General features: G+C 43.4%; 1 long non-coding RNA gene across 2 annotated transcripts; it reads right to left on the bottom strand.

Annotated features, from left to right (window-relative positions):
* Positions 1-3,542: 3,542 nt before the first annotated feature.
* LOC119288945 lies at positions 3,543-7,466 on the bottom strand. 2 transcript variants are annotated; one of them, XR_005141367.1, is made up of 5 exons: positions 5,468-7,466; positions 5,274-5,390; positions 4,436-4,645; positions 4,239-4,317; positions 3,543-4,122 (listed from the first exon to the last, which is right to left on the bottom strand). It is a non-coding gene; the product is annotated as an uncharacterized LOC119288945 (long non-coding RNA). The 2 variants fall into 2 exon arrangements; XR_005141366.1 differs by having other exon boundaries at positions 3,543-4,645.
* Positions 7,467-9,515: the final 2,049 nt, after the last annotated feature.

The raw sequence follows: 9,515 nt of genomic DNA, 5'->3' as shown, positions 1-9,515 counted from the left end.
GGTAGAGGGCCCTGGATTAGGGGCGGCAGCCCCTGGGATGGCCTCCCTTTCTGGTGGTGTGGCGGGGCGGGTGGGCCGTCGGGGATCAGATCGGGTGGTTGGCGATTCACTGGCGGGCAACGGCATCGAGCTGCTTCATCCTCCAACCCATGTTGCGTGCACTGCGTCTCACCGGACATGGCCGCACTGCTAGCCAGTCACCGGATTGGGACGGAGCGGGAGGTGGGGATCCGGATTATCCCTTGTCGGTTCATGTCGTCCGCGACGGCGACGACACCTGTGGTTGCCGTTTTTCTTCCTGGAGACGTCCTTCGGCTCCGCTCTACCTTTTCCCCTCACGGTCTCTCGGGTGAAAACCCTAGGGCGGCGATGGCGCTCATAGCGTCTTGTCCTTCTTGAAGGCATCGTCATGAGAGCTATGTGGCGGCAGGCACCGCCTGGGTGCGTGGGCAGTTGCAGATGGTGTGCCCCTCTTGCTCCACGTGGCAGCTATTCCGGGCGAAACCCTAGATCTGGGTCTCCCGGATCGAATGATGACGGACACTTTGGTGCCGTTCTCCCTCCTGGAGGCATCGTTTTGGAGTAGAGGTTCACTAGATGGACCAACAGGTGGAGCGGTGTTATATCGACCGCATTGAAGACGAAGGGTCTCGATGGCGTGGAGCAATGGAGTCTCAGAGTTGGACGCGGTTTGATGGACGCACGTAGGCTGGTTGCGTTGTTTGGTGTCGTGGTGACGTTAACGGCAGATGTGACTGGCAAGATCTATGCAATGGTTCCTCCTGAAGACAAGATGGTGGAAGATGGCGGCGGCGGATCCTAGAGCATGCGCATGCGGTGCACGTTACGGGACGCCTAGACCGGCTGGTCTTAAGGCCACTGAATTAGATAGTGTCTGTTATACGGACAGGGCATATTTGTATACTTGTAGGTGCAACGACCTTGTTCGCCTACAAGGTGATTTTGGTTTGACGTTGTATTCATTTTATCAGGCTTTGGTGAATAATTAATGAAGATGGACATGTGCATTATGCTGGTGTAGAGGTTGGGGATAATCCTTCTTTTTGAAAAAAAATATATATTCAAATACTCTCTCTATAAACTAATATAAAAGCATTTAGATCACTAAACGGAGGCAGTACTGTATATCTGTTTATTGATCACTAGTAGACATGCACGTGTGTTGCAGCGTGTCAACCAATGCACATGAAATTGAAGTGATGATTCATATGCTAGAAAATTCAAAAAAGGAAGAAAGAACGACCATGGAGAAACTATCAAACAATAATATTCAATTTTAAAGCACACCACCAACTCAAATTGCTTCTTCAAGTTTTGAAGCGAAAGCAAATGTATATAAACCATTTTTCTCACAAATAGTGCAAAGAAATATGGCGAAGTATCAGGTGAAAATGACTATTCGGTGAAAATCTGAAAATTTCTATCGTGGACTGTTGGATCAGGAGTGGACGTCATGGATCACAGGTGGGAGTCCTAACAATCCACTTAAACGCACATTAGCAGATAACCCCCCTCTCTATTAATCATGAGGTGCATAGGGCTCGACCCTTCGTGAGATCCTGAGATCGGATTCTTCAATCGTCTTGAGCGCCGCCGATGATGCACTTTCCACCGGCGCGTAACCACTGCCCTCAGCTGGCCGCGACTGTCCCTCCGATCGTCGGGATGGGCCTTCCGTCCACCGCAACTCTCCCTCTGCCAACCGCGCCTCTCGCCATGGCTGCCCTTCCATCGACAATGATCGATGGGGCCTTCGTCGGCTGCGTGTCGCCCTCCATTGGACTTGGCTCACCCTCTTCTAGCCGGGACTCACCCTTCGGAGTACTTGTCAACGCTGCCCCTCACAATTTTGAACCCTGACGTGCCGCTGCCTCTTCATAGTCATATACAAGTAATCCAGTACATCAAACAGACAAGCATTGTAATTCACTAGATGCTTTTTTGTGTCGTCAATTCACTAGATGCTTACCTAGAATGACTAGTAGGATACACTGATAAGACAGTGTTTTTGTACGCAAATTGGTTGTCACTATCTTCAGCATCATGAGAAAGCTTTGGCTGCTACAAAAGACAGACATTATTTTCATCGTTTTTGTCAAGCATAGGAATTCTTTTTTAGAAAAAAAATCACAAGCTACGCAATAGAAAGCTATAGGTCAACCAGTGTACAGAGCATGTATATTTACTATACGGAACATGGATATTTGGTGATTGTTGTTGTTCCTCGATTGATAAGAACTAATCATGCGATGTTGCATTATAGATGGAGCATGAACCTGAGCATGTCGACAATGGAGGGACCCATGATATGGAAATTCTGCCTCCTCCAATCAATTTGGAAAACTTTGGTACATGAAAAAAGAGAGCTACAAGTGGCCTATTTTATGTGAGTACCATTATCACGATAATTCCACTCAAATATCTCTAATAATATTGACTTATATGACTACTGGGTGTTTGTAGGTATGGCATTCGAGACTATGGAAGATGTCGAGAAATTTTACAAGGCATATGCACACAATGTTGGGTTTTCAATCAGAATTGAACAAAAAAGGGTTGTAGAAAATGTGGTGGTCTGAGGCGATTTCTTTGTGGCAAAGTTGGTTTCCGAACAAATGAGGAGGAACACAAAAAGGACTTGAAGGGAGAGAAGCAAAGAAAACATGCAAGAAAGTTAACTAGATGTGCTTGTGAGGCCATGCATGATAACTGTCAAGCATATGCAAGATGGCAAATATTGTCTTTGGATACTTTCTTTTGTTTACCTTTAGAGAAATTCAATTTTTCCTTCTAGCGAGACACAAATAGTTATTTATCTTGTGAAAGATTTGTAAGTTTTCACTGGTTTATGCACAATGTCTGCTCTGAATTGTATCTTTTGTACTATGATCAATATTTTGTCTTGTTGTTGTTAAGATTGAGCACACAAGAATATCCTCGGATTTTGGTTCATCTCAGTATGTACTTGGGATTTTGGTTTATCCAATGCGTATGTTGGTGCAGAACAACAACTTCATGTGTCGGATAAATTTTAAGAATGAATATTATAGTTCTTCTGGGAGCTGTACTGCTGTTATTTCTACTCCCTCCGTTTCAAAATAGATGACCCAACTTTGTATTAACTTTGTACAAAGTTAATACAAAGTTGGGTCATCTATTTTGGAACGGAGGGAGTAGATGTGAATATCATAGTTCTTCTGAGAGATGTCTAGTTAGTCTTCTGAGAGGAATAACTTGAAGTTGTTGCCAATTTTGTAGCCTGGGCATGCCTTGAATAACGTCTTTGTTAAAGGAAGCTCGTTCCACAACTAGCACAACAATACTAGCTGCTAGTAGGTCCTTTGCAGACTGAAATCCACCTGAACAAATCTTTCAATTATTATAGATTGAATGACTAAGAACCTGACCTTTTTTCTTCCTGTTTCAATTATCTTCAACTGAATTCATATTAAGGGCCAGTATGAATGGATTGCCCAAGATAACTCACATTGAGTGACTAGAAAAGGGCTCAGAAAAGATACTGCTGGAACAGAACTTCGCTTTTCTGTTTTGTCAATCACTGATTTAAAATAGCCCAGCTCAGGAAATTTATTCAACTAAATTCATACATCCAAAGATTACAGATTGCATGCCAATGCAACTTCAGAATTTGGACTACATAAGCAAGCTTACAGGCTTCACCAAAAAATACAACATTCAGATACAACTTCTGAATTAATACTAAGAAGCAAGCATTGGGCTGTAGAATCAAACAACAGGAGCAAGCCACTGCATAATAAGTTTTGGGTCTATGTCACTGCCGCTTGAGGGCATCACGACGGCCATCAAGCCACCGTTGTGCGGGAAGCCTCGCGGCGACCGAGTCGCCGTAGCATGAGGGGCAGCTGCGCGGCCGTAGCGTCACCCGAGGCGTCGAGCACCGTCGTGTGCGGGCGGAGCTCCGGCCGCTGAGTCACCTGTGTGTGAGGCAGCGCCCTGACCACCAGTCGCCGTCGCCCGAAGCGTCGACGCACCATCGCAGATGCGGGAGGGGTAGCCACCCGGCCATCGAGCCACCCTCGCCTGGAGAGAGCGCCGCATCGTCGAGTCGCCATGGTGCGGCTAGGTTATGGAGGCGGTCAATTTTCTCATACGGGGTAACTAAATCCTGGAGTAATTGAATAGAGAGAGGGGTTTATTTGCTAATGTGCGTTTAAGTGGATTGTTAGGAATCCCACCTGTAATCCATGACGCCCCCTCCTGATCCAACAGTCCACGATAGAAATTTTTAGATTTTCACCGAATAGTCATTTTCACCTGATACTTCGCCAAGAAGTATATCATAAAAAGTGTTGTAAGGGGCATACAATTTTTTTAATCATGAAAGGAACTGACAATAAATCAAAATATGTGACGATGTTTTGCACAACCCTACTCTCATTTTAAGCTTGTGGAGCTACAACAGATGTCAGTTAAAAGCATTTTTCTGAAGTTCCAACTCCCGTTTCTCTGGCCCCATGAATACTTGCGCCAACCTTCGGCCAAGTCATGCAGCCTGCACCATTGACTATCTATCCTCCTCGGTCTTCTCCAATACCAAGGGTAGCTATCATCACCACAAAAAGATCCCCCCAAAAATGAATATCTGGGTGGTGTAAAATGAAAATTGAGGTATTAGGCATCGCTAGCAGGTCATTACAGAGTGTAGTGTGAGTTTAGATAGGTATACGTTTATATTTGTTGGTGAAGAAAATTCGTAATGGAGGAATTTTTTAACCCAATAAGTAACCTATATAAAAAACTGAGGATCGCTCTACTTCTTCAGTTTGCATGTTCTCTCTAAAATACAGTCGAAACAGAACTCTAAAAAGTTCAGTAATGTTAAAAATGACATGACCAGGAGTGGCATCTAAGAGAATCAAGATACCTACACACATTTTTTCTGTATTTCCTAATTAATAATAAATCACACTGCCTATTGAAAACAACTGAATTCAATATATTTTTTCTCTGTCCAACCACATTAGCAACTTGACATGAGCATTCTATCAAAACTATTAAATTGAATACATATTTTATAACTGCTGAAAATAAGGTATAGCAATATATTTCTGTATTCCTTGAAAATAAGGTGTAGCAACATACTTTTGTATTGCGTAATGAAAAAAATCGCATAGCTTGTTGATTCAAATATATCACATACATCATGTTTCTATGAAATGCTAATCAATTCATACTAAAAGAATAAAGTAGGCAAGCATGTGTCTACTCACCTCGATATCAGTTTCATCCCGATGTAGTTAAGCATCAGCCTCCCAGCACCTCCCAGTTTAGTATTGGGCACCTCAAGAAAGTTGCAGTTTGCTTCCAAAGTAATATCATGCACTCAACTGAAAGGAAGATTCTGGTCGTTCAAATATTGAGATTTCAAGGCCTGAACTGAAGATAATTGTCAACTACACCAGACCTGGCCACTGCCGCTACGTCCCCGATCCATCGCCCTCCATCCAGGTTGATCCATGCATAGGAGACAACACCACTTAATGGTACAGTTTTCTGTGTGTTTTCACTTCGAACTGAATGACTGACAGTCAAAGTTACAACAGAGGTACATTTTCAATATGAAAAGACGTGTGCTTTTTGAAGATTTGAGTCTTACAAACCGCACACAAATCATGGAAAAATTATAGTGTGGTAGGATACAACAACCATACATATTTTAAGGAAGTTCACGGTCATACTGTGAATAGGCTACCTTGCTAGTTGCAATACCCTCTTCCTTATCTTATTTATACTATTACGTAGCAAAACTATGTATTCCTCCTTTCTAGCATAATCAAATTAAATAAAAAAGAGAAAGCTTCACTTAATATATTGAAAATGAAAATGATGGATAGGTCCCATGTAGCGAAGGAGGTGAACATACCAAAACAAAACGTACCCTTTAATAGTAAAGATTTGAAGTAAATTCATCAAGGTACCGCCCAAAGTTCGTCAATGAGAATTATATAGTGAATCATTGAGACAAAAGAATTTATCGATATGAAATTATGACACAAAGTATGGGATCAAACTGGAGCTCCTCTTTCCTTCCTCTAGTGCATCTACCCCCTAATTGTTTTTCATTTCTGGTGGCATTTCCAAATGGTTTGGCAGTGCTGAATTTTTCATTGAAGTTTTCATACTGTTTCTCATCCAAGACATGATGGGTGTATGAATTTCTCATATGTGTTACTTCTATGTGTCTTTTAGTATCTTCCTCATTTTTATTTTCTTCTACCTGTGTGCAAATTAACAAGAAAAATTAGAAGGCATGACAGTACACAAGTTTGATAGTTTTTTGTGAAAAGATACAAAAAATAAGAATAGGTGGAGTACTTATGTATCAACACCATTGCTGATACAGTAATATCATTCCCTCTGGTTCCTTCACTATCACATCCGTCCATTTTCATGACCTGCTGAATTCCAACACATTTAGGAGCAGTGGCGGAGGACGGAGGAAAATCAAGGTGGGGCTGACTCTAAACTGGGGCTGACTCTAAACTCCAGAGCACAAATGTTTGATGCAAAGCAAAAACAAAGTATTTGACACCTTGACCAGTACTATCAATAGACCACTACTATGAATGATCTTCAGTTGACAGAAATTCAGAAAGTTATATTGCATCGCTATAAATTCAGAAAAAAACGAATTAACAACTATGGTGACCCCTGCCCTTTTGCGTTTGCTGACCCCTGCCTCTCCCCTTCATGTCCAACTTCTGGATAGCAGCTAGGCTAATGCCAAACTTAGCCACCGCCCGGACTTCGGTGACGCTGTGAAGTTGTTGTCGTCCTGCTCTGCCAGAGGCTGCTGTCCTTCCCGCAGAAGACGGGAGTTTCTCAGGCAAAGTATGTGAAGCTCAGATTCACATGCTCAAAACCAATCTCTCAAACATGAACTATAATAATATGGTGCATGAAACCAAGAATGCATACACTTCTGGGTTCTGAGGATTTTATCAGGATAGTATACATACTTCAAACATAAATACTTATTATAATGTGGCATTATCTCCCAGCTCATCAATTTTGAATGAGAAAAATAACCCACTGTCACATAGGATATCTAATTTTGTTAGCAGACATGAAGTAATTTGATCCACATATACTCTATGTTGCAGAAGAAAGCGAGTCAAGAAGCACATGTGAGGGATGCGATACTTACATCACATGTAAGGCAGGGAGCACGTGTGAGGGGTGAAATACTTCCACTTCTTGGCACAGAGTGCTGGTCGTTTGCAGCAGATTTAGACGAAGTACTCAGCGATCTTCCCCGTAGAACGGCCAGCAGGGAGGAGACCAGTGCAGATCTCAAACCGGCAGGGAGCAGACCGCCGCGCCGCGGTCTCGTTCGCCGGCGGCCACCCTGCATGCACCCACTTCGTGCTTAGGGAGCATACCGGTGCGATCGGAAAAGCGAGGGATGCAGGCGCCATAGCGCCACGGGATCGCTCGCCGGCGGCCGCCCTACATGCACCCACTTCGTGCTTAGGCAGCAGACCGGTGTGATCGGAGAGGCGAGGGATGCAGGCGCCGCAGCGCCATGGGATCGCTCGCGGCCTCATTCGCCGGCAGACGCCCTGCGTGCGCCCGCTTTGGCGGTGAGGGAAGAGACCGGTGCGGCCCGAGAGGCGAGGGGGAGCGGGCGCCGCCGCGCTGTGGGAGACTTGTGCGGCTGGAGAGGTTAGCGCTAATTTCGGGATTAGATTAGATGGAGGTTAGCGCTAATTTTGGCAACATGGGTGAGGTGGACCTTTCGTTCGCTTCTGGCAGAGTTTTCGTCCGCGCTAAGAAATTGCTAAACGCACCTTCGGCTGAGGTTAGTTTTATCTTTCCGGTCAGATTTAATTAAGTGATCTTTATAGTGAGGCTGTTATTGATTCATGTTGTTCGATGAATATATTTTCTTGTTTAATAGTAGAGAAGTAGAGATAGTAGTAAAGAAGAGCGTACGTCCTTTCATTTTGGTTCGATGGTTCAGATCATCGCGCTTGTCGAAGCGCGTTTTTCAGAATTCAGATCCAGCAAAGTCCGATCCACCTGCGGTGCGCAAGGAAAGCAAGCAAAACCGGTGTGACACCAATTGATTTCCCCTTACCACGAACGCCCACTCCTCATGGCTATCACCGTTGGTGGTTGATGATCATGTCACCAATGATACATCAGTCGACATTGGCAGATGATAAGCCCAGCTTGCCAGTGACGTGTCATTGCTAATCTTCATATATGGCACCCTTCGACCCTAGCTTTTGCTCGCTCGTGGTGTGTTGTCCATTCACAATGCCTATTTGGGAAAAGCCATCTTTATCACTTTGCCTCCACAAAAAATGGAGGATAAACGACTTTAGACGGTGGTAGCTTGTAGGCATAGATTTTTCTATGAGAGCCACGGGAAGGAATATTACGGAAGTGATGTGCACCACTGCTCTATCTCACATTGTTCACATGGGTTTGTTTGCAATGGGAGAAGGCATTGCCATCACTAGTGATTGCGATGTGTTTAATACATGAAAAAAGAGATGGGCACATCAATGGGATAGCTAGGGGGGATGTAACGCTGGATAAGATGTTTTTTTCCTATTGAATCATAGCGAGGAAGGTCGTCGGAGCCATCAAATCTCGAACTCAATGATCCCCAAATCGACCACGATGGAGTACACAATATTCTACGTCGATCACACCCTTGGACGAGATGTCTAAGAGCTCTTCTTGGGCCATTTCTATCCGTCTAGTCTAACATTTTTCCACCTACAAATTCTTGGTCAAGTTTTTTTGCACATAAGATGAACACTTTTTTTAGGGGACATTTTTCTTAATTTGCTCAGATGCTACTGACAGTAGATGGTCCACATTAATTTGTATATCTAGACAATTTCCATTCTTTTAGGTAAATCCTGAGCCTTTGCAATGGCGTAGAAAACAACATATGCATTACTGTGGTGGACACAACCATTTTTTATTAATTACTCCATCCGTTTCATAATGTAATGCATATAGATTTTCTGAAAAGTCAAACCTCACAAACTGCGATCAAATTTGTAGAGCAAATATTTTACATCTAGAGTGCCAAACACATATCACTAGATTCATCATAAGATGTAGTTTCATATTTTATATATTTGATATTGTACATATAAATAATTTTCTCTATAAACTCGGCCAAAATTTGTAAAGTTTGACTTTCAAAAAAATTATACGCACTACATTATGAAACGGAGGGTGTAGTAAGCAAACTACAAAAAAGTGTAACTACGACTAAACCATTACAAGACATGAAATAAATTACTCGACTTATTTTTTTACAGCAATGCTTTCAAGAAGGAATAGTCATCCTTGCACCGCCGTCCCCACGTCCGGCCAAAGACGGTCAAAATAAGGATTTTCACCCTGATTGTGGTAACCAACCATCAAAGGCACATCAGCCTGTCCACCAGGCTAGGCTAGAAAGGCACTAGCAAAAAGGTAAGACA

Source organism: Triticum dicoccoides, chromosome 4A, assembly GCF_002162155.2.
Source record: "Triticum dicoccoides isolate Atlit2015 ecotype Zavitan chromosome 4A, WEW_v2.0, whole genome shotgun sequence".
Taxonomy (NCBI): domain Eukaryota; kingdom Viridiplantae; phylum Streptophyta; class Magnoliopsida; order Poales; family Poaceae; genus Triticum; species Triticum dicoccoides.
The sequence above is the reverse complement of the archived record's forward strand: the minus strand, read 5'-3'. Positions and strand labels throughout refer to the sequence as shown.